Here is a 24,280-nt window from a genome sequence, read left to right as displayed (position 1 = left end):
CAGTGGGGGCTGAAACGATTTTGTTTATCAAAGGAAAGTATAATTACTGAATTCTGAAGAACCTGGGCTCTCCAATGGGGAGGTGTCTTGATGACAAGTATCAGCAGTGTTAAAATGAGTAGTAGTCAAGAGTATTACTATTATTACTGATATTTGTATTGCTATTAGTATATTCCTTTCCCTCGCTCAAGTCTTGAATTAGTTCTTGCATCCATTCTCCTGAGGCCAAATCAATGAACCACCACTAAGACCCTGCCTCCCCGCGTGTTGATGAGAGTGGCATGTGGTATCAAATTAAAAGCCCTCCTGAGACCAGAGAGATACACTTACTGCCCACACCCCCTCTATCCACACACGGGGTCACTTCATCATGGAAGGAAGTTAAATGGGCTCGGAATGAATTACTCCTCCTGAAGCCATGCGTGCAGGTCCCTAGCCTTCCTAGGTAGCTGCCCGCTGAAGGCTTGATCATCTGTGCCTGCGTCACAGATCTCCCCACAATTTGATAGTATTAAGTAACAGTCAACTTTTATTCTCTCACACAGTTTCAGTGGGTCAGGAAATAGGGAGTGGCTTAGCTGGGTGGTTGTGGTCCGGGGTTGCTCAAGAAGTTACAGTCAAGATGTCGGCGGGGCTGAGAGCCTCTGTTTCCAAGATGGCCCGCTCACGTGGCTGGCAAGATGGCGCATGGCAGTTTATAGGAGGTCTCAGTTCCTCGCCCCAACGACCCCACTTGAGTGTCATCATGCCACGATAGCTAGTTTCCCGTTTCCCTCCAAATGAGTGGTCCAAGAGGGAGTAAGGCAGAATCATAATACCTTTTATGAGCCAGCCTCAGAGTCACATGCTGTCGCTTCTGCAATGTCCTACTGGTTGCACGGGTCAGCTGTACTCCCTGGGGGAGAGGACCATCCAAAGGCATGAATACGGGTCCGTGAGACTCACAGGAGACCATTCGGTGCTGGCTCCCATCCTCCCATCCTCCCACTCCCCCCACCCTGATACCAGCTGAGACTGACCAGGCTACACTTCCCAGAATCATGGCTTTTCTCTTCTTTCCTACGTGAGTATGAAATTGGCTGATTTTCAGTTACATGAATAATAATAATAATGATCCCACTTGACATTACTGGATCAATTTCATCTTCTGGGAGCTATTACTGCTCCATGGCACAAATGAGGAAATGAAGGCTCAGAGAAGTTAAATGACTTGCCCAGTGTCTCAAAGTGAGAAAGTTCTGGAAGGCTGGGAATTGAACTTGCGTGTTGTAGTGCCTAGTCCAGGGTCCTTGCTATCACACCACACAGTGCCAATAAGCCTTAAACATGCCACGTGCCTCATTATCTTACAGGGCAAATTCTAGGCGAATTAGAAAGCAATTGTGGTGTAAGAGATGTCCTCTTTCTTTCTTTAAGAAAACTTATTACACAGGTGATTCATGCCCATTGTGAAAAAACTACAAAATAAAAATAACTTTAAAAAAAGGAAGAAGAAAAGGCATCCCCCCCCATAATTCCACCCACCCAAATCTACCACCGTTAATATCTTAGTGTGTTCCCCTAAGAACAAAGGAAATGGTTTTAAAATACATTGCATTAACGGCATCTCCAGGGCAAGCTGTGAAAGAAATCCCATCCTCGGGCTTCACCCGAGAGGAGGAAGGACGTGGAATGGGAAAGTAATGAGTGCAGCAGGCGGTGTGCGTGTGCATGAGCATGGGTGTGTGCTTGTGTGCACACGTGTGTGCGTGCCTGGCCCTTCTCTGCCGGGCCCGAGAGAGCGCTTGGCACATCAGTGGCTAGCCAAGTTGGTAGGGAATTTATTACAACTTCGTAGACAGTGGTTCTGCAAGTGACAAAAGCGGCTTGCCTTCTAGTTTGGTTCAAGCTCCCCGTAGGCAAGGGAGGGTTGATTAAGTTTAATTCAGTCCAATGGGGCTGCTGCTGAGAGATGGGGTCCCTCAGGCCCCAGGACAGGGCGACGTCCCCTTTCGTCATTTTCCTTGCACATGAAGTGTCTTATTTGTGACCGTCTGCCCCGCCCCTCCTCCAGCCAGAAGGCCAGTCCCACAGAGGGGGGCTCATCGGCCTTGCTCACCCGCATCTACCTCTCAGCGCCCGTCTCACTGTCTGGCAGGTTGTAGTACTCAAAACATGTTTGAACTGATCGCAGAGTTTGGGGGTATGCACAAGATAGTTGCTAAGGGCATCCCTCCTTTTATATACAAGGACCTAGACCCGACTCAAGGGGGTAGTCAAAGTCCCAGGCACCCTCTCTATGTCATCTGTTTGTAACTCAGGACCTCTAAAATGAGGTTGCCAGCACCTGGAAACAGAAGAGCCACATCCTTTCTTCCATGAACTGTAAGAAGTGTTCCAATGCCCTGGGCACCTGTTTTGTTCCAAATTAGGAAGACAGAAGGAAATTGACTCTACCTCATCATTCTCACCCATTCTCAGCTTCCAAAGATTTTTCCCTTCAAGTCCAGTGTCTAGGAGGCAGTGAGGTGAGGGGTTATGAGCCCCAGGCTTGCAGTCTGATGAACCAGGAATCAGATGGCAGGTCATCTAGTTTTCAGCTCTGTGAGCTGCGGGAGTTTTGTTGACCTCTGTGAACCTCAGTTTCCTCATCTGTGAAGTGGGAACAACAACATTAAATTTGCAGTGTTGCAGTGCTTAAATGAGATAAAAGTTAAAGTGGCTAGGGCAGTGCTTTGGCACATTGTCTGTCTCTGAAGCATATATATTCTTCCCGCTGGGAATATCTTCCTTAACCTTGAAAGTCTAAAAGCAGTGCCAGCCATGTAATCCCCAAGGTATTTGCATGAGGAGAGCATTGATAAATTCTGCCCATGGACGGCTGCCCACTGAGTAGTGTCTCTATTCAATTGGTATAAAAATCATCTCCCTGTGAGATTAGGAGATGCTATAGCCTAACTCCAGGCAGTGAGGCAGAGAGGTGCATCCAGGAGTCCCAGGAGCACACTCCCAGCACTAGACAGGACTAATCAAGGTTGGAAAGGATACTGGGTTCTCTTTTAATTTTTTTTAATGTTTATTTTTATTTTTGAGAGAGAGAGAGAGAGAGAGAGAGAGACAGAGCTGAGCAGGGCAAGGGCAGAAGGAGAGGGAGACACAGAATCCGAAACAGGCTCCAGGCTCCAAGGTGTCAGCACAGAGCCCAACGCGGGGCTTGAACTCAAGAACCGTGAGATCATGACCTGGGCCAAAGTCATTTAACCAACTGAACCTCCAGGGTTCTAATGGAGAATGTGGGCAGGCTCTCCCGTAGGGGTCTTTTTTCTTCTGCTTGGGATGGGCCAGAGAGGTCCCGTCCATGGTAGGAGTCCAGGTTTAGGAGCTGAAGTAGAAATCCTAGGAAGATCAAGGCTCCAGATGATAATACAAGGGCCAGGACACTAGGGAGAGGATTAAGTGTGTTCCCTGTGGCTCCCCTGCCGATCTCCTGCTGGACTCCTTCCCTCCCTTTTTGCGTCTTTCTCTTCAAAGGGGCTTTTGGTACATCAGGCTTTCTCACTACGGCCACTTCTTTCCCCATCAAAACTTAACCATACCTGGACGAACTCTGAACCCAATTTCTTTGACAATCACATCCTTGTGAAAGAGTTATGGGGGTCATGGTTTGCAATATGTGACAACTTAAATTAACTACGTGCTTCTTGAAGATACTATCCACCTGCATTTTCTGGGCTGTAGGACTAGAAATCATGCCCATTCTGTCTCCAGGATCTTCTGTCTTTCCACGACATCTGGGAGAGTGGTCATAAGGGATAAGTATTTATTTATCTCTGATCTAGACCAATCCCCCGGCCCCATTTTATGAATGAGAAATCTAAATTTGTCGCAGAACCTGGGGGAATAGGGCTGGGGGACAAATCTCCCGACCTCTTTCCCTCTGCCTGTCCCTAATTCTAGACTCTTTACATTCAACATGTAATCTGCAGACCAGCAGCACTGAGGTCACCTGGAAGCTTGTTAAAAATGCGCAATCTCAAATCCATAGGAGACCGGGTGAAACAGAATCTGCATTTTAACAAGATCCCAGGTGATTCACATGCAGTTTAGAATCTGAAAAGCTCTGGTTTAGAACTCACATTTTCCCCATTTCCTTTCTCATCAGTACTTCAACCCCAAGGGTCTGTGAACCTCTGAGGCTGAATTTAGCCCAATCTCCGAATATAATGTGCAAGGAGTCCTGGTGTCATTACATAAAGCACAATTTTCCAGGGAGATTTCTGCCCCATTTTCTGACATTTTTTTCCTCTGCCTTATTTAAAATTCTAAAAAGAAAAGCCTCATCAATGGAATTCTTTTAAGAATGGGCAGGAGAATCCACCACCTTGAACTTCTAGCACAAAAGGCATGATAGACACTTAATAAATAATCATAACCGGGTGGCGACATGTGTGTGAAAGCGCTTAGTAAATTATAAAGCAGGGCACAAATGTTACTGATTAGAATACCCAGGGATCCCAGAACGTGATCCTTCATGAGCCCGTTCAGGGTGAAAATGTTTCTCAGAATATAACGGGAAACTTAAAAGTTTTCTAATTATTGTCATTTTATTAGACACTTACATGGCTACAAGAAGAGTGGGTGTGAGCCCTGGCTATGCATCAGAATAACTTGGGGGAGCTTTAGTTAGGAGCTTCATTTCAGAAATACATAAGCCTGAAAAGATATAAATAAGTAAATGAATGAATGACCGGGCTTGGCCCTTGATTCTATTTCTTGAGCTCTGGACAGTCAGGGCTGGGCAATAGGACATTTTTAAACACTCCCAGGTGATTCTCATACACAGTGAGATTGGAGAACCACTGAGCTGGAAAGTTGTTATTTCCAGGTTTACGGGAAATAAATGTGAGCGAGCATTTTATCCATATTTATGATACGGCTAAAGTCCAAAGTTTGTAATTCCTAAATCTTAATGATGGTCAAACCACCGGGAGCTACCCCCCAAATTGAAATACTAATGGCTGATTCCAAGCAGTATTAACTTGGTAATGACAATTTGGTTCATCCTTTATTCTCTTACCATTTAACACGGGCCAGCCAACACAGCACCCAGGACTGACCTCAGTCCTGACAGCATATTTGTGTACAGGCTTGTACCCCAGTGTCAAAAACCAAATTCCATGGTTTTTGCTCCAGTAATTAGACATTTCGACGGCATGGGTTTCAAAGAATACTGATGAGGATCTAGGAGACCTCAATTCTAGGCAATGTTCTTTCCTGAAGTTGTCTGATGTTGGGTCAGTTTCCCGCTGTGAAAAACGAGGGTGTTGGACCAGTGGTTATGGAATCTGGCTGACCATCAGATTCACCTGGAGAGCTTTGCAAAACCACAGATTTCAAGGCCCCAGAGCTACCAGTTGAAGCTTCTGGAGTGTGTGTATATGGGGTGGGGGGGGCAGTGGGCAGTGTTGGAAAACAGGATTTTTTGTTTTTTTGTTTTTCGGAAAACAGGATTTTTGAAAGAATCCTAAAACTGGAAAATCAGCTGTGTTTGTGAGCCATTGGACAAGATAAGCTCTTTAGTTCTTCTCCGCTTTATGAATCTATGACATTAGACCTAGTTGGTTAAATTCCACTATCAGAAGAAGCTGGTCTGGGCACAGGGCCTGGCCAGAGGGCTGGGTCTGCAGAGGGATAAACATAGGAAACCCACAATAAGAAGTGTCATCTTTGACTACCTCCCACAAATGTCTCAAGATCTTGTGTTCATATGGCTTCTGCCCAGGTCTTTTTGTTAGAGTCATATTGCTAAGTGTCGAATTGCCATCCTATCACATTACCTTTAAAAAAATGGTTAGGGGCACCTGGGTGGCTTGGTCGGTTAAGCGTCCGACTTCGGCTCAGGTCATGATCTCACGGTCCGTGAGTTCGAGCCCCATGTCGGGCTCTGTGCTGACAGCTCAGAGCCTGGAGCCCGTTTCAGATTCTGTGTCTCCCTCTCTCTCTGCTCCTCCCCTGTTCATGTTCTGTCTCTCTCTGTCTCAAAAATAAATAAACGTTAAAAAAAAATTTTTTTTAATGGTTAAAAAGGTGCTGCTTGGGAATAAAGTTCTTAGAATAATTGTCTTCTTTTCCTGCTACCTACCTCACCTCACTTCTCCTCTAAGTCTGAGTTTCACTGTGCAAAAGAATCTTTCTGGGATTAAGATTAAATCTTATTTAAATACAGGTACTGGGGTGACTGGCTGGCTCAGACGGTGGAACGTGTGACTCCTGATCTTGGGGTTGTGAGTTCAAGCCCCACGTTGGCCCTAAAGCTTACTTAAGAAAAAACACAGATTCCTGGGCCTGTCCCTAATTGTAATAAGGAGATTTGGGTTGGGCCCAGAAACCTGCATTTTTACAAGCTCCTAAGGCATCTGAACTACTTTCGATCTCCCTGTAAAACTTAGTTTGCAGCCTTTCTCAGGCTTCCTTTATGATAAGCATCTCCTCAGTCCATCAACAAATGAATGGATAAAATGAGATGTAGCCATGCGATGCAATAATACTCAGCCATAAAAAGAAGTGAAATACTGATATTTGCTGCCACAGTGGATGAGCCTTGAAAACATTATCCTAAGTGAAAGAAGTCAGATACAAGAGGCCACGTAGTATACAATTCCATTAATGTGAAATGTCCAGAATAGGCCAATCCATGGAGACAGAAAGTTGATCAGTGGTTGTCAGGGGTTCAGAGGGAGAGAGGAATGCAGAGTGAGTGCTGATGGATGGGAGTTTCTTTTTTTATTTTTTATTTTTTATTTTTTATTTTTAAAAAAATTTTTTTTTCAACGTTTTTTTATTTATTTTTGGGACAGAGAGAGACAGAGCATGAACGGGGGAGGGGCAGAGAGAGAGAGGGAGACACAGAATCGGAAACAGGCTCCAGGCTCCGAGCCATCAGCCCAGAGCCTGATGCGGGGCTCGAACTCACAGACCGCGAGATCGTGACCTGGCTGAAGTCGGACGCTTAACCGACTGCGCCACCCAGGCGCCCCATGATGGGAGTTTCTTTAAGGGGTGATGAAATGTTCTCAGAAAGTGGTGATGGTTGCACAACTGTGCGAATATATTAAAAATCGTGAATTGTATACTTTAAAAGGGTGGATTTTATGGCATGTGAATTCTATCTTTAAAAAGAGAAACGAGGGTGCCTGGCTGGCTCAGTCAATAGAGCACACAGCTCTTGATCTCGGGGCTGTGAGTTCAAGCCCCACGTTGGGTGTAGAGATTACTTAAAAAAATAGTCTTAAAAAAAAAAAAAGAAAGAAAAAGGGAAGAAAGAAGAAAGACAAAAACTTGGGCAGTGTTTAAAAAAGCAGATTCCCAAGATCTAAGATCCCAAGATCTAAGATCCTCCCTCAGATCCACTGAGTTAGCACCTCTAGGGAAGATCCTAAGAATCTGATTTTAATAAATGCTTCAAGTGATTCTTAACACAAAGGAAGTTTAGGAAAAGCTCCTTGGTACACTGAAGGCCTGAGTCGTCCTTCTGCACAGACTCTTGACACTCCATCTGAGGTTGGCAGGCCCTAGGATTATCCTTGTGATCCCTGCCTCCTAGTAGTCTGCTCCTCTTGAGTGTGGACGGGGCTCATTGACTCCCTTCTAATGAACAGAATACAATGGAAGTGATGCATAGTACTTTCAATATTAGGTTTTTAAAAGATTGTGGCTTCCATCCAAAGAATGTATACAAATGGCCACTAGTGTGTGAAAGATACTCAGTGTCACTCATCAGTAGGGAAATGCAAATCCAAACCACAGTGAGATATCACCTCACACCTATTAGGATGGCCACCATGAAACAAAACAAAACGAAACAATGGAAAATAACATGTGATGGTGAGGATGTGGAGAAATTGAACACGTGCAGCCGAACACGGTATGGAGGGTCCTCACAAATTAAAAATAGAATTACCAGGGCACCTGGGTGGCTCAGTCGATTAAGCGTCCAGCTGCGGCTCAAGTCATGATCTCGAAGTTTGTGAGTTTGAGCCCCACGTCAGGCTCTGTGTTGACAGCTCAGAACCTGGAGCCTGCTTCGGATTCTGTGTCTCCTTCTCTCTCTGCCCCTCCCCACCTCACTCTGTCTCTCTCTCTCTCAAAAATAAATATACATTTTAAAAAATTTAAAAAAAAAATAGAAGTACCATCTGATCCAGCAATCCAGCTGTTGAGTCTATACCCAAAAAACTGAAAGCAGAATCTTGAAGAGATATTTGCATACCCATGTTCACAACAGCACTCTTCACAATAGCAAAGGGGTGAAAACAACTCAAATGCCTACTGACGAATGGATAAAGAAAATGTGGTATAATGCGTATGATGGGATATTATTCGGTCTTAAAAAAGAAAGACATCCTATTACATACTACAACATGGATGAACTGGAAGGCAGTATACTTAGTGAAATGACCCAGTCACCAAAAGACAAATACCATATGGTTCCACCAAGGTGAGGCACCTAGAGAAGTCAAATTCGTAGAGACAGAAAGTAGAATAGTGGTTGGCAGGAGTAGAGGGGAATGGGGAGTCGTTCAGTGAGGAGAGAGTGCTGGTTTTGCAAGATGGAAAAGTTCTGGAGATCTGATGCACAATGTGAATATATTCAACACTATCAAACTACACACGTAGAAATCGTTAAGATGGTAAAAAAAAAAAAAATTTTGGCTTCCATTGCAGGCTCTCTCTTGGTATGCCCCCTCTCCGTTGCCCTCCAGCCCAGGCTATCTTTCAGATTCCCAACTGTCATGTTGGGGGGACACTCAGGCAGCCTATGGAGAGACCCATGAGGTGAGGAGCAGCGTTCTGCCAGTAATACCTGGGTGAATTCGGACTTGAGTCTTCTGATTCCTGCCAACATGTGAATATACTTGGAAGTGGATCCTTGACCCTTCCCCAGTTGAGCCTTCAGATAAAACCGTAGCCGTCACAAGCAGCTTGACTGCAGCCTCACGAGAGACTTTGGGGTAGAAGCACTCAGCTGAGCCGCACCTGATTTTTGACACACTGAAGTTGTGGCATAAAGATGATTTGTTTTAAACTGCGAACTTCTGGGGTAATTTGCTATGCGACAGTAGGTAACTAATACACCATCAGTTACATTTTGCTCAGTTAGTCAGATTGCGGTGCCACAGTGCAGACCACACCAGGGCACTGGCTGCAATCCTGCTTTTCAGGGTATAAAATTATATGTATATTTTTTGGTAGATCAAATAATGGGCCCTCCAAAATGGTCACATCCTAATCTCTGGAATGTGTGAATACATTATGTCCCATGGCAAGAGGGACTTTGCCCATGTAACTTTCTGTCTTCCTTCCATCCTTCCTTCCTTCCTTCCTATCTTCCTTTCTTTCAAGAGTGAATGTGGGAGTGAAAACAGGGGAGGGGCAGAAGGGAGGGAAAGAGAGAATCTTAAGCAGGTCCCGTGCCTAGCACAGAGCCTGACACAGGGTTCGATCCCAGCAGGGCTTGATCCCAGGAGGGCTCAATCCCACAACATGGGCCGAAATCAAGAGTTGCACGCTTAACTGACTGAGCCAGCCAGGCACCCTAAGATTACAAACTTTAATATAGATTATCCTGGGTGATCCAAGTGAGCCCAATCGAATCGCACGAACCCTTAAAGGCAGAGAACTTTCTCTGGCCGGAGGTAGGAGAAATTTGGCAGAGGCAGAAGCTGGAGAGATTCCAAGTAAGAGAGGGATCCCACCACTGGTGAAGGGGCAATGTGTAAAGCGCGAGAGTCAATGTGGGCAGCCTCTAGGGGCAAAGACTAGCACCCAGCTGACAGCTGGCAAGGCAACAGGGACCTCAACTTTACATCTGTAAGGAACTGAATTCAACCCCAACTTGAATGAGCTTGGAAGTGATTTATCCTGAAGTCTCCAGCAAGGAATGCAGCCTTGCTGACAGCTTGATGTTGGCCTTGTGAAACCCAGAGCAGAGAAACCAATCCAGCCAACTGGAATTTCGGGTCTACAGAGGTGTGCGATAATAAATCTGTATTATTTTTGGTTACAAAATTTGGGGTAATTTGTTATGGCAGCCATGGAAAACGAACATATTTATGCATATACGGCATGTATTGCTTTTGAGCCCCTTCCTACCAGGTATCATAGCTATGCAGATGGTGCACAGTGTTATTTATCATTTTCCACTTATCCTGCTGAAGCAGTCATTCACTCTTAGTGAATGTATTGCAGGCTCGAGTGTTCCGTGCATCGTTTTCCAAGGCTCTCTGGGAAAGACACTCCTTTTTCGGGAGGCTGGCGTCTGGCTGGGGAAAGACTGAGTGCGTGCTGTTTTTTTTTCTGAGGCTACTGATCAATACTTACCATTAGGAGGACAACTCCATGCATCACTAAACTTTGACCTCGGTGCCCCAGAGCGGTCCCAAGATGCCAATTGATGTACAGGCAATATACATATTCCTCAAATGCAATACCCCTTTCATAGACTTCCCTGAATTAAATCTTAGAGGCTTCAGTGATGGCAAAATAATGTTGCTAATGTACCGGCAAGCCCAGGATATTCAGAAAGGATGCTTGGATACAAGGAATTGCCTTTGTGCTTTTGCGGGCACCCGGGTGGCTCAGTCAGTTGAGCATACGACTTCAGCTCAGGTCACGATCTCACAGCTTGTGAGTTCGAGCCCTGCGTCGGGCTCTGTCCTGACAGCTCAGAGACTGGAGCCTGCTTTGGATTCTGTGTCTCCCTCTTTCTCTGCCCCTAACCCACTTGCATTCTGTCTCTGTTTCTCTCAAAAATAAATAAACATTAAAAAAAAAAAAAACTTTTGCATGGGCACTGTGTTTGGATCGTTGACCAGCTGACCCTGCCTTCTGTACAACGGGTGATGTGGGCATAAGGTGTCCCTTAAGTCTGCTGTGGAAATAAGTACACGTCTAAAAGGCCAAGACTTGAAAATAAGTGGTTGCCTCCCCTTAGAAATCACAAGATAAGCCTACAAGAGCCTAAAATAACGTTAATTGCACTTCTTTTTCATCTACAAATTTGGAATGTTGTTTCCCCAGAAGTATGCATTTTTCAGGGAACTCTTCATAGTGGTGTACCGTCACATAACATCATGGTGCTCTGAGTAAAAGGAGATGCTACTCCTGTTTCCCTGGATCTGTTCAAATGGGATCAATTGCCAAACAGTTGTTTGGATTAAAACCAAATGGTTAATTTAATCAGGCTTTCAAGAGGCAGTTATTTTGATTAAAAGAATCGTATCTGAGCGGGCTTTGGCAGCTTCTTATCTCCAGGCAGTGGGTCCCACACACTGAGCTTTTCTGTGGAACCGGGGGGCATCAACTGCTCGAGTAAAAAGGGGCGTACCAGAAGAGAAGACTCACGAAGCCCCATTGAAGAAAGTATAGCTGCGCCTCGTCAGAAGTGAAAAGCCATTAGGAACATAAAAGGCTACCCCTTCCATCTCTTTCTCTCTCTCATGTCTGGCTACAGCTACCTGGCCTCACATCAGTTTTCCTGCTTATTCACTGCTTATCCACTGGTGTGGATAATTCTCTGCTTATCCACTGGTATGCCCAAGGCTGAGAATTCCAGCAGCCCTGAGTTTATGTCACTTTTGCTATTTGTACCCATCACCGTGATTAACTTCATCCTGAGTCTGAATTTGAATCCACTCCATTTTAAATTCCTAGGAAAACAATTTGATTCACCGGGGTGTGGTCACATGACTAGCTCTGGTGCAATGAGCTGTACCCAGGATGGGTCAGGTGTCACAAGATATGAAGGAAGGGCTGGCCCCCCCAGGTGATGAATGGAGCAGGGAGGAAATAAGTGACAGACACCTCCAAAAGTTTTTCCTGAACTGAAAATGGCAGATACCCCTTTATCACTTCTTTTCCTGCCAGTCTGCACATTCTTTAAGGGCAGAGGATTTTTTTTTGATCCTTATCTTCACCACCATTCTTAGGCCAGTGCCTCATCTATAGATGCTCGATACGTAAAAAAAAAAAAAAAAAAAAAAAAAAAAAAAAAAAAAAAGATAAAGTTGGTCATGCCTACTTCCAGTTGTACCTACTGGAACTTCTTTTACCATGCTGGCCCCAACCCATGTGGGGATGAGGCATGAAAACAAAAAGAGGTGTCAGATGGGCTGAACCCTCCTGAGTTCTTTCTTCCAGCATTGCTTGGGTTAATAATAACTATTATGTATTCTTCAGTTTCCAAGGGGCAAGCATAATACAAAGTACTGTATGCATCGCTAACCTACTTATCCGCTATGATAACCCTGTGAGAAAATTGTTCGGAGAAGTTTAGTAACTTGCTCAGGGTCACACAGCTCTAAAGTGCTATGGCCAATTCTAAACCTAAATCTAGAGGCTACCCTCCGAAGCTTTCTATTTTCCTTCCTCCCCTGCCATGAGGAGTTGGGAAGGAGGCTGAGAGATGAAGCTAAGAGGAGAGGTGTTGGGTCAATGCCAATTTTGTGAACTAAACAAAATTGTTCCATGCTAAGAGTTTCTGAAAGCTTTTTGAACATGGCCTTGGGCTTTTCATGGTTCTGAGGTTTTCCAACAACTCCTCTTAATTGAGTCTTTCCAGGCTGAGCTGCAGGATTTAAGTATTTCAACAAGAAAAAAGTTCTCAGGTTCCTTCTCTCCCTTTAAGCTGGGTGAGAATGTGTCCACGAGCTTTCTGCTTTTGAACACTGGAAAACATTCTGGGAAGCTGAGACAGGACCTGGGTCAGTGCTGCCATTTTTTATTGTGCTTTGCATAGTGAGGGCTCAAATTCAGGCCACCCTCGACCCACTACATCTTGTACACTGGCACCAGCTTGTACTGCCCAGAAGAAGACGTGCCATGTTCTAATGCACATCTTAGGGCACCTATGGGAGCACTGGATGGGCATAACATTGTTTCAGATTTCCCCTGCTTTAACTTTTAAGTTTTGACTGTGACTTGTGTTAATGCCATTTCTGGATCATACCTCTGGTGTATGTACTGGCAAGAGGAATCCAAATTCTGTTCATCATTTTCGAAGGAGAGAAGGGTTGACATTGGTGCCTGGAACTGCGTTTCCACCTGTCAGTGGGTGGGTAGGGTCTTCTTGCCTGTTCCCAGCTGGTCTCTCTACACACAGCCCTGATCCAAATCCCAAGGAGCGATCTTAGCGGTCTTGGGAGTGGTGGGGGAAGAAACTGGAACCTGGTTAGCAAAACAACCCTGTAAAATTCCAGTCAAGAGCAGGTGCCTATGTTAACCCTGAGAAAGGCCGGCTTGTCTTAGGACTGGGTGAGAAAACGCAAAGCCCCTTCACCCCACCCTTAGGGCACTATAGGCCTAGCTAAGGGGTTGTATAGTATTTAGGGCCTCTTTACTTTTATTGGTAGTTCTGTTAAAATGCCTTCCTAACATGCTTCCATGATTTAAATTCTGTATGGGAACTCATCCTGAAATTTATGCCCTTTGGAATGTATTTGGAACAGAGATAGGATTTTAAGGAAACAGAAAGCTGGTGAGTCCCAAGAACCCCTTCCTCCGTGGAGCTGTGTATTCACAGCAGTACCTAGGGGGTCCGCAGGGAGTAACGCGTAGTGGTTACACGTGATCAGTCTGCAGGGACAGCTCTGGGTGGGTTCAATCTCATCTTTGCCACTCACTCGTTGTAGAACCTTAAGCAAATTGCTTAATGCTCCGAACCTCCTTTCCCTCATCTATAAAACTGAGACAATAAAAGTTTCTTCTCTAACCTCATGGTGAGGTTCCCTGAGATAATGCACGTGGAAGGCTGGGCACGGAGCAGAGAACATAGTCAGCAACATCAGCTCCCGTTCGTTGCTCATCTCAAGACGTGAACCCAAATTCTGCCTGAAACCCTGTTGAACACACAAGAGTTTCTGTCCTTTCTTGATTGGAGGTCCCCTTTTATTCCATATGAATGACCTCAGATTTTATTTATTTATTTATTTATTTTTTAAATTTTTTTTTAACATTTATTTATTTTTTTTTGAGACAGAGAGAGACAGAGCATGAACGGGGCAGGGGCAGAGAGAGAGGGAGACACAGAATCGGAAGCAGGCTCCAGGCTCTGAGCCATCAGCCCAGAGCCTGACGCGGGGCTCGAACTCACGGACCGCGAGATCGTGACCTGAGCCGAAGTCGGCCGCTCAACCGACTGAGCCACCCAAGCGCCCCAGAATGACCTCAGATTTTAATCCTCCTCCCCAAATCTCATCCACGACACTGCGCCCACCAGGAAGAAGTTCTGGTTACCATGATGTGCACCTAGTCTTAGCCCGTGAGCACGCCTACGCACCTCAGTCTTCAGTTTCCGGAGGAGCAGTGTAAGATCAGTGAGCTTGTTAACGAGGGGGCAAAGCTGGAAGGGAATGGGCTGTCTGCTGGATGTGCTTTTGTTGCAAAGTTGTGTGGGAAAATGAAAGGCTGGAAACTCAGGACACTGGTAAAGGAGAGAAAGCTCATCGCAGCACATTTTTCCATCCTCACATACAATTGCTTCCACTCCCGGGTGTAACATAACTTGCCAGTGGCTTCTTTTTATCAAAGGCGGTAGTAGAGTGTCATCAGCGCGTGCACTGACTTTGGGATGGGGTGGTCCTGGGTCGGCTGCTACTAGCTGAGGGACACCAGGCAAGTTATTGAACCTCTACACGCCTCAGTTTTCACCTCTATAAAAAGGCTCAGTTGGTTAAACGTCAGACTTCGGCTCAGGTCATGATCTCACAGTTCATGAGTTCGAGCCTCACATCGGGCTCACTGCTGACAGCTCAGAGCCTGGAGCCTGATGAGGGTTCTGTGTCTACCTCTCTTTCTGCCCCTCTCCTACTCATGCTCTGTCTCTCTCTGTCTCTCAAAAATTAATAAATATAAAAATAATTTAAAAAGAAAATGGACATATGAATAGCATCTATCCATCTCACTTGTGTTTTGAGGATTAAGGTAATGAATATAAAGTACCTGGCACATAGTAAGCCCTCAATAAGCATACTTCATTGCCAGCATCATCATCCAATTATTACCTACATCTTGATGTTGCTGAGCGTATATGATCTGTGGAACAATCAGCCTTCTGCCTAGGGTTGGTAGTGAATATGTGGTGGATAAGTTTATTTATTTTGAGAGAGAGAGAGCACAAGTGGGGGAGGAACAGAGAAAGAGGGAGAGAAAGAATCCCAAGCATGTTCCACACTGTCAGCTCAGAGCCCAATGTGGGGCTCGAACTCACGAATCGTGAGATCATGACCTGAGCCAAAATCAAGAGTCAGACTCTTAATCAACGGAGTCACGCAGGCGCCCCTATATGTAGTGGATATTATAATAACATCTCAGCTCTGAATATTAACTGTAACAGCTAGTCATTCTTTTCGAAGCATCCCAAGGGCTTGTCCGATGCTGTAAGGTCTCTGATGGGCTCCCCTCACCCTGTGAAAGGATAGTTTCCTATGGCCGACACGACAGGTTGTCACCCCAACTGCCAGTCCCCCTTCTTCCTTGTGAACAGAACACCAATTCTGTTCAAGCAGCCATGTGCCTAGCCCCAGGGGAAGAACGATGATTCGTGCGAGCTACTTCTGGCAGTCCCATTTACCTCTATCTTAATTGGTCTAAGAGGAGGCATGTGATAAGATATAAGGGAAAGTCTCCCAACAAAAGGAGAGGGGAGTGTGAGGTGAGCCTCAGTTTGGTCCCTGGCATCTTCCTTCTTGCTTTAGGTACTGTCACGTGGGGATGTAATGCTTGGAGCCTGCAGCTGCCATTTTGTGACCATGTGGTAACTAGCATGAGAATGACAGGGCAGAAAAATAGAAAGAGTCTAGATTCTTAAAGACATCACTAAGCTGCCAAGTAGACTCTGAGGCTGTTCGCCTCTAAACGTCTTTTTGGTATACAATAACTGTTTTTATGATTGGGCCTATTGTTAATCCGGTTTTCTGCCTAACTGTTTTACTCCTTTTCTGTTTGCCAAGCCGGCAGAATGACCGCTATTCAAATTCTGCCCAGATATAAAGACATTCGGTTCCCATTTTCTTCCTCTTGATTTGAGTAATCAAGTGTTTTTAAATAAATTCCTCACCCACCATTGTAGTGAAACTGCTCTTGAAAAGGTCACCAATGACCTCTTGATTGACATGTTGAATAGCTCCATCTAATTTCACATCCTGCTTAACTTCTGCTGCATTAGACAGCTTGACCACTTTCTTATTCTTAAAGTGAGTCCCTCTCTTGGTGTGTGTCACTACTCTTTCCATGTCTCTGGTCCGCCTTCTGTGGTTCCTTCTCTTTCTGCCCTTCGACTCTGTATGAAGCCCGGCATTCTGCCCTGGTGGCTTCTCGTCTCTCACCAGCACCAGGAGGTGCCTTCTCCACGTTCAAGACTTTGGTTACCACCGGTGGGCCTTTGTGATCCCCACGTCCATGTCTCCAGGGCACGTCTTTCCCCAACACAATACCATCAACACCGTATCTGTAAACTGAACTCTGTCCCCTACAAATGACTTCTCCTCTGTCACACACCTCACCGCTCACACTGGCCCTCAGCTAGAAACCTCAGTCATCCTAAGGAATTCCTTCTTTTGCAACACCCAATCAATCATCAAGCATAAAAATTCCTCTATTCTCAGGAGTCTGTTGCAGCTTCCCCCCATGTTCCCTGCCATGGCCTCCAGCCATCACTTCTGTATTGCAAAAGTCTCTCACATGCCTCCAATCTCCCCCCACCCCCACTCCCCTGCAATCACCTGCATTGCTGTTAGAAGGGATTTTCTAAAAACCAACGGAATCGTGTCACGGGATTTAAAATTTTCCAACGGAGTAGATGTGTGGGGGAGGAGGTGGGGGGCAGGTTGTATTAGCCATCATACCCCCCAGATAAAGTCTGCACTTCATAACATGCCACAGAAGACCTTCTAGTCCCTCTGGAAACAGACTGGATTTTGTGTTTTGTATCCCCTCCACCTTCCCTGAATTCTCAGCTGGAGCTCCTGGGGACTTCTCTTTCTCTTCACGACGTCCTCTGATTCCATGCTGGACTCCTATGCCCAGCATTTTGAACTTCTAGCACCCACTAGTTCTCAACCCAAACTGCACTTCCCCAAAGCGTTCCCTGAGTCTAGTACTAGGCCAGAGTTCCTCAACCTTGGCCCTGATGACATTTCGGGTTGGTTCATCGTCTGCTGTGGAGGTTGCCCTGGGCATCGTAGGGTGTCTGGCAGCATGGCTGGCCTCTCCCTGCTAGACGCCAGCGGCACCTGCCTCCCCCAGTTTCCACAACCACAAATGTGTCCAGACACTGTGACATTTTCCCTGGGGGACAGAATTGCCCCTGCCCCGGGTTGCAAACCATTGGACTAACCCAAGTCCCCTTCTTGTCATCCCGTGGCTTTCTGTCCTGCTCTGAGCATAACACCCATGGCACAATTTTGAAGTGACTCATCTGTTTCAACAGAATGTTAATCTCCCAGAGGGCGTCTCCCAGGGCTGGGCACCCAGTAGGCATGCAGTCTAGCTTCACGAAAGAGTGGGCTCGCGGATGGGAGTGACCTTGCCTGTCACCTGTGTAACCCCCAGGATGGTGCTGGCACATGATGGGGCTCAATAAGTATTTGTTGAATGAAGGAATGACTCAGTCATTCATTCAAATGCTTCTTTCTCTGTGAAAATTTTATTAGTTTCCCTGTCAAGTGGAGAGGGTGTTTTCCCCTTTTAACTCCGTAGTATTTTGTGCGTGCCCTTGTCCCCCAGCATTACTACACTGGGTATCATAATTTGCTAATACATGTTGGTGGAAATTAAATCATGCTCTCTGTATCTTCCAGCCTCTTTCTAGAAACAGAAAAACTAGGTCCATTCCTGTGCCTGGGAATCTCATGAGCTACGTTTTCCTTAAACTACTACACCTGTTCTACCCCTGGCTGCTGTCAGCCACACCTGCCCCCCCCACATACTCATCCATCTTCCTTAGCCGACTTCAAAGAGGGGGGGATGGCTCAGAGCTGCCGGGCACCGAGGACCCACGTCTGCTACACGGCCGCTTCTTGCCTCTCTCTTCCTTGACTGTGCTCCCAACGATGGCAACCAGTTCTGGGAGGTCTTAATAACATATGGTGCTGCTCGCAAGCCTCTCCTGGGGATGGGATGCACCATGTCTGCAGCAGGCCCACCACCTGATGGCTTCAAATGCAAGAGGCTACGGGGAGCCCCATGGCGGGAAGGAGCCATGATATTATTAAAGTAAACCAACACACATTCACAACGGTAGGAAAGGGGATCAGCTTTCTTTTGAGAAGGGTTCAATACGCCGAGAAGAGTAGAGTTGCTTTTTCTGCCCGGTAGATGGTTTGTTTACGTGCATCCTTTAATCACAAAGTCCTGTGGGGAGAAGATGCCGAAGTTAATATTTATATCTGGCATCCGACCCTCCGCATAAATAACAGCAGAGAGGCCGCGTGTTTGGTTTGAGGTCAGCTCTGTTTCAACAGCGAGGCCAGGTGCAGACACACATGCTGGCCCTTTGAACTCTGTGTGTTGCAATCCAGATGTTCGGCAGAGGTGAGGAACTTGGGTCACTGATGGTGAGAGAATGTGGAGTGCTCTTCTAGCATCTTCCAAGGGGAGCCCTGGCCAGTAGACTTGGCCCTAAGCCCACTTTCCTCGCCAGAGTCGAGAAACAGTAGCAGCTCCAGTTGTTGCTAGGGATAAGAGATCATCCACTGGGGAGTTGAGATAGCCAGGGCGGGGTGAGGGGGGGGTGGGTAGCACGAGGGAGGTCACGAAATTGACCGTGCTTAGCCTCTGCCCACGTTTGAGTCACTGGGAGACATTCTGCAATGGGAAAAATATTAGGCTTTTAATGACAGCCCTGACAAACAGGATCCGTGTGACCAAATTGGTCTCAAAAGCAACTGCTATCATTTCTTAAAGGAGGATTTGTCACATTGCGTGTTTCTTGAAGGGTTTTCCTAGTCCCACACTTTGCCTCGAAAACGTGCACAGAGTGAGGGGTTTGAACTTTCTGAATTTAATGCAAAGCACATATGTTGTTTGGGTTTTGTTTGTTGTGTTTGTTTGTTTTTATGGTTCCAAAATATGTTATATAAAAAAGAACCATATAGCAATAAAATGGTAATGTAAACACAAATCCTCGAAAAGGATGCAACATATTTCTAATGAAAGGAAACAACCACCTTCGCTTTATCCACAAAAAAGAATTAAAAATGATGAAGAGGGGCCGTTTCGTTCACAGATTGTGGAATCCTACTGTTTACTGCTCTCCGAATGAGTATTTTTGAGGCATGACTGAAAACGGGAGTTTTCAACACCAAGCAGCTCCTGGCATCGTGCAAAGCACGCTGCTGTCGGTTGGTAGCCAGGCGACTTGAATTCTGGTCTTCACTGCTGACCCCCTGCTTCCTGGCTCCCAACCCCAGCACTCCACTGAGAGTGCTCTTGTCAAGGGTACCAGTGACCTTCTAATTGCTAAATCCAAAGGGCAGTTTTCAGTCCACTTCTGACCTGACCTCTCTTCAGCAGATGACATAATTGCCCACTCTTTCCTCCTTGAAATCCTCTCGCCCCGTGCCTTCAATGACTCCATCTCATCCTGGTTATTCACCAGCTTCCCCCTTCACTTTTCAGATACTCTCTAGGCTGTTCTTTTTCACCAATGGCTAGGAGCGGCTGCCATGGGCTGAGGTCGTGCGGAGGCTTTGTGTGCATTTTCTTATCGACGCTTCACAGCAGCCCTGGGAGGTGGGACTTATGGGTTCCCTTTTTCAGACAAGGAAGGTAAGTCTCTGCGTAATGCAGGGATCTTCACTGACCCCCTTGTAGGTCAATGGCTTATAAGCAGCAGGAATGGAATTCCCACCTAGGTCTGTCTGAATCCAGAGTCAAGTTGTCAACCATTACAATGCAGTTTTTCTTCCTCGGATACCCCTTAGATAGAGGTGTTCTCTGGAGTTGTGTGTTTGGCCCCTGTTCTTCTCTCTGCCCCTGTCTCCGCAGGGGACAGCTTTCCTCATAGCACCTCTATGGTGCTTTCACCCCAAATCTGTCCTTTGTTCCTTGTTTCCGACTGTTTCTAAGCTAACTCCATTTGCATATGCCACGGTCACCTTGTAGGGCTGTTGGTCGTGGTGTTGGATGACTCCTCAGCTGCCAATCCTTTCCGGACGATTGGCTGAAGCCCGTGATTGCTTAAGGAGTGGGCATGTGACCCAGACAGGGCAGATTGCTGGGAAGGTCTAGGAAAAGTTTTCTCTCAAACAGACACATGAATGATGGCTTCTTTTCTCCTTCTCGATACTGCTGTGACTTGGAGTCAGTCAGAGTCAGGAAAACCAACTGCAACCATGAGGGATAGGTGAAATCCAACAGGAGGAGAGCCTGGGTCCTTAATGACCAGCTGATTGAATCTTATCAGGGAAAGGGGCTTCCAACTATGTTAAACAATACAGTCCCTTATTGTTTGCATGGGTTTTTATTTTGTTTCGTTTTGTTTTGTTTTGTTGTTACTTGCAGCCAAGAGCATCCTAAATGATACGTCAAATTCACTACATCTACAACTCAACTCAGTATCTTCTTCCAACCAGCCTCTCCTCCTATAACTCTAGCCCTGTTAATATCACCATGACTGACTCATTGACCCACATCAGAAACCTGGCCATCATCCTTGACTCCTCCCTCTGCCTCACCCCTAAAACCTAATCATGAGTTAAGTCCAGGAGATTTGCAGGCACTGAGAGCCGTGGTGGCTGCCAGGACCGGGTTGAATGAGGGATGGGGGCGGGGGCGGGGGCTTTGTCCACAGCAGCCAGCTCCTCTGCATTCTGAGCCCCACTCTGCCAGTGCCAAGCGCCTGGCTGTTGTGGCTCCCCGGGAGTGTGGCCTTGCCCGCTGGACCAAGGTGTTTTGGGCCTCCGTGGCTGAGCTGCGCACAGGCGCCCGCCATGGTGGTGGTCCCCACCCACACGCCATAGGGCCTGGCCTTCTCGGCAAGTTGCTCAGTGGCACAGGGCATTGTGTACCCCCTTAAGGGCTGCAGCAAGGCCGAGCTGCTGCCTGTCTATCTGGGCCATGTGGCCGATGTCTACAGGGACTGCCATGTTGAGCATGTCCAAGGTGCTCCTGAAAGACTTATTATCAGAACCAGTGACCCTGGTGTTGGAAAGCTCCCAAGAGCTCAGTAAGGACCTGAACCCCTTTACTCCTCTTGTAGGCACCTGGACTCCTGATCATGGCTTCATGCAGGATTTGGCCTAGGTGTTTGAGCAACACTTGCTCTCACCAGTACCAACCTTGACTCTTAGGCCAGTTCTCCAAATGTCAAGGAATTCCTGTACCTCTGGCCTCAATTGTTGCTGGTCATTGATGGGGGACCAATTGGGGATGGCCAGAGCCCTGAGTACTGCTTGGGTCAACTGTGGTTGACTTGTCTGTACTTGGAAAGTTTGGCATCATTCATCCAGGCTGTGCCCTGGAAAGTATTACATCCATCCTCCCACAGAAGTATGGGCTGTTCCCCTCACAGAGATCTTGCTTGTGAATCTCAGGATAAGGGAGGGCCCAAGGACAAATGCCCGACACCATGTGTCTGTCCACTGGTGACTGGGAGGCATCATTTACAGAGGCCCCGGGGGCTACAATGTCTCTAGTCTCTGTCTTTAAGCCAATGTGTCTTTCTGAACACTGGAGACCGGGGCCCAGAAGCTGCTGGTTTAGTCTTACACCCGGTGGGGGAGGTCTTCTTTATTATCTGTAACTTCATATATCAGTCAAAAGCTGACTAGAGACTTTGACAACATTCCTAGGATGGCCTTGTTTTCTACTAAGTTGCTTTTTAAAAAATATGTTTGGGGCTCCTGGGTGGCTCAGTTGGTTAAGCATCCGACTTCAGCTCAGGTCACAATCTCACGGTCCGTGAGTTCGAGCCCCGTGTCGGGCTCTGGGCTGATGGCTCGGAGCCTGGAGCCTGCTTCCGATTCTGTGTCTCCCTCTCTCTCTGCCCCTCCCCTGCTCATGCTCTGTCTCTCTCTGTCTCAAAAATAAATTAAAAAAAATATGTTTGAAAAATAATTTAAAGAACAGGCTTGGAATCGAGTCAGAGCCTCTTCTCTGGTGGGTAGTGGCATCTAAGGTCCAAATCAGCTAGAGTACCAGCTGGTGCTACTTAAAGGTCTCAGGTGACCAAAGGCATGTGCTTGTGCACCTGAGGCTGAGGCCAGGTTAGGACAAAGATTGTTGAGCCACAGGGCAAACACTATCTCCTCTGAGCTGAGGAGGCTGGTATTGTGGTATGCTGTGATGCCTGGTGGAGAGAACCCTCCCTTTGGACTAATGGTGGGGAGTGAATTCAGTTGGCAGGGGTGGGGGTGGGGAGGTCCAAATAAAAACATATTGGAAAATAAATCTTTATTGTTCTTTAAAAAAAAAAAAAGTCCAGAAGATTCTACTGCTGAAAATCTCTTTCTTTCTTTCCATTAATCCCCTCCTTGTTCTTTTCAACTCTTTGCCACTTGTACTGTTCTCCTGAGCCCTTTCTCATTTTGACCCAAGCCACCACCACCTATATTGCTCCCAAAGAGATTTTAAGAAAAATGTTTTTTTAATGTGTATTTATTTTTGAGGGAGAGAGAGAGACAGAGCCAAGCAGAGGAGGGGCAGAGAGAGAGAGAGGGAGGGGGGACATAGAATCCAAAGCAGGCTCCAGGGTCTGAGCTGTCAGCACAGAGCCCAACACGAGGCTTGAACTCATGAACCACAAGATGATGGCCTGAGCCAAAGTCGGACACTTAACTCCCTGAGCCACCCAGGCGGCCCCCCTCCCAAAGAGATTTGAAAAACTTGGTATTAATCCTACAACTTCCTTGATCACGATGTGTCCATAGCCTACCTTTATCTTCAACATAAACTCCAGCCATCGTGCAGGGTTTGTAAGCTGTGTCAAGACCGGGCGTGCCTCTCTGGACTGTCACCTCCACTGTTCCACATCCTCCTAGTTCCTGCACACTGATTTCCTTGTGGTCCACAAGTCACTGCCCTATAGTGTCACTGCATGGGTGGTCCTCTGGGCCTGGGCTGCCCTCCCTGGCATCTCCCTGGACAATCCTGGCTGGCCAGCATGCTCTCTCGCACCTTGGTTCACCTATTGTACAACTTAGGTGTGAATTTCCGGCACACCAGGGATATCTTTCCTTATTTTCATTTCTCCCTTCTCGATTTGTATTTTGAACCCCATCCCAACTCAATCGCCATCAGTTTGGCACTTCCTCTCCCTCCAGTGTTGTATCTAAGTTCTAGACTTTCTAGTGTCACAGTGCTGAGGGATGTGTCTGCCTAGTTTCGGGGCATCTGTTCATCACAGGTTCCCATAAAGATACCCCTGGTTTTCTCCTCGTGGCCCCTTCAAGTCCAGGAGTCACGTAGGCAATGCCTACTCCATGCTGGGTCCCTAGAATCTCTGCAGGGTGACCTTGGCTTTGTCTGCATATATACCACCACTACCACACCTACTCTGAGGCCTTGCCACCCTTCCCAGGCCCCCTTCCCAGGGCCCCTTCCCAGGGTCCCCTTTATGGACACACCCTCCTGCTCTCTGGCCCTCAGCTCTCTCTAATGTATTGTCTTTTCTCCCTCCCTCAGCACCTTTGAAGAGTTTTCTTGTCTTGAAAAAGCACTCTCCTCTCCTTCCTTCTTTGGAACACTTATCCCTTACCGGCCCTGGATTGCCCCGGGGGGACCTTTGAGAGGTTAGAATTATGGACACGAGAGGCAGAGACTAAGGCCTTTTTTTTTTCTACTCTGTCAGATTTTTTTCCTTAAGACAGAGAGCACAGGCCCAATCAACTGCTTGGGAAAGGAAGAAGATACCAGGACACAAAAGAACATGGACAGTTATGATCCCATGGCCCCCATGGCCCTCGCCACCCTGGAAATGATCTGTGTGTGTACCCATTTCATCCAGACTGTGGGTTCCAAAGGCCAAGGCCTGCCATATCCTTTATCCCCGTGTGGTCAGCCTCTGATATCAGACCCATAGTAGATGCCTTGTAAATACCTGTCAAAGCTAAAAATGATAGAGGAGAGTGGACTTGAGAGTCAAGGACACCTGAATGAATCCTGCCAGCTGTCTACCTAGCTGTATGGCCGCTCACCCTTCAGTGGGCCCAAACTTCTCTGTCACATTCCTCTCCCCCCACAAATTCATTTTGTGTATACATAGATTTTTGCTCCTACTCTTTCGGGTGAGTCCCTTCCCTTCCTC

The 24,280-nt window shown here is 46.7% G+C and overlaps 1 pseudogene; it reads left to right on the top strand.

The window, feature by feature from the left end:
- Positions 1-8,399: 8,399 nt before the first annotated feature.
- Positions 8,400-21,562, top strand: LOC125930368 (threonylcarbamoyl-AMP synthase-like; annotated as a pseudogene).
- The last annotated feature ends 2,718 nt before the right edge of the window (positions 21,563-24,280 follow it).

Source organism: Panthera uncia, chromosome A2 (genome assembly GCF_023721935.1).
Source record: "Panthera uncia isolate 11264 chromosome A2, Puncia_PCG_1.0, whole genome shotgun sequence".
Lineage (NCBI taxonomy): Eukaryota > Metazoa > Chordata > Mammalia > Carnivora > Felidae > Panthera > Panthera uncia.
The sequence above is the reverse complement of the archived record's forward strand: the minus strand, read 5'-3'. Positions and strand labels throughout refer to the sequence as shown.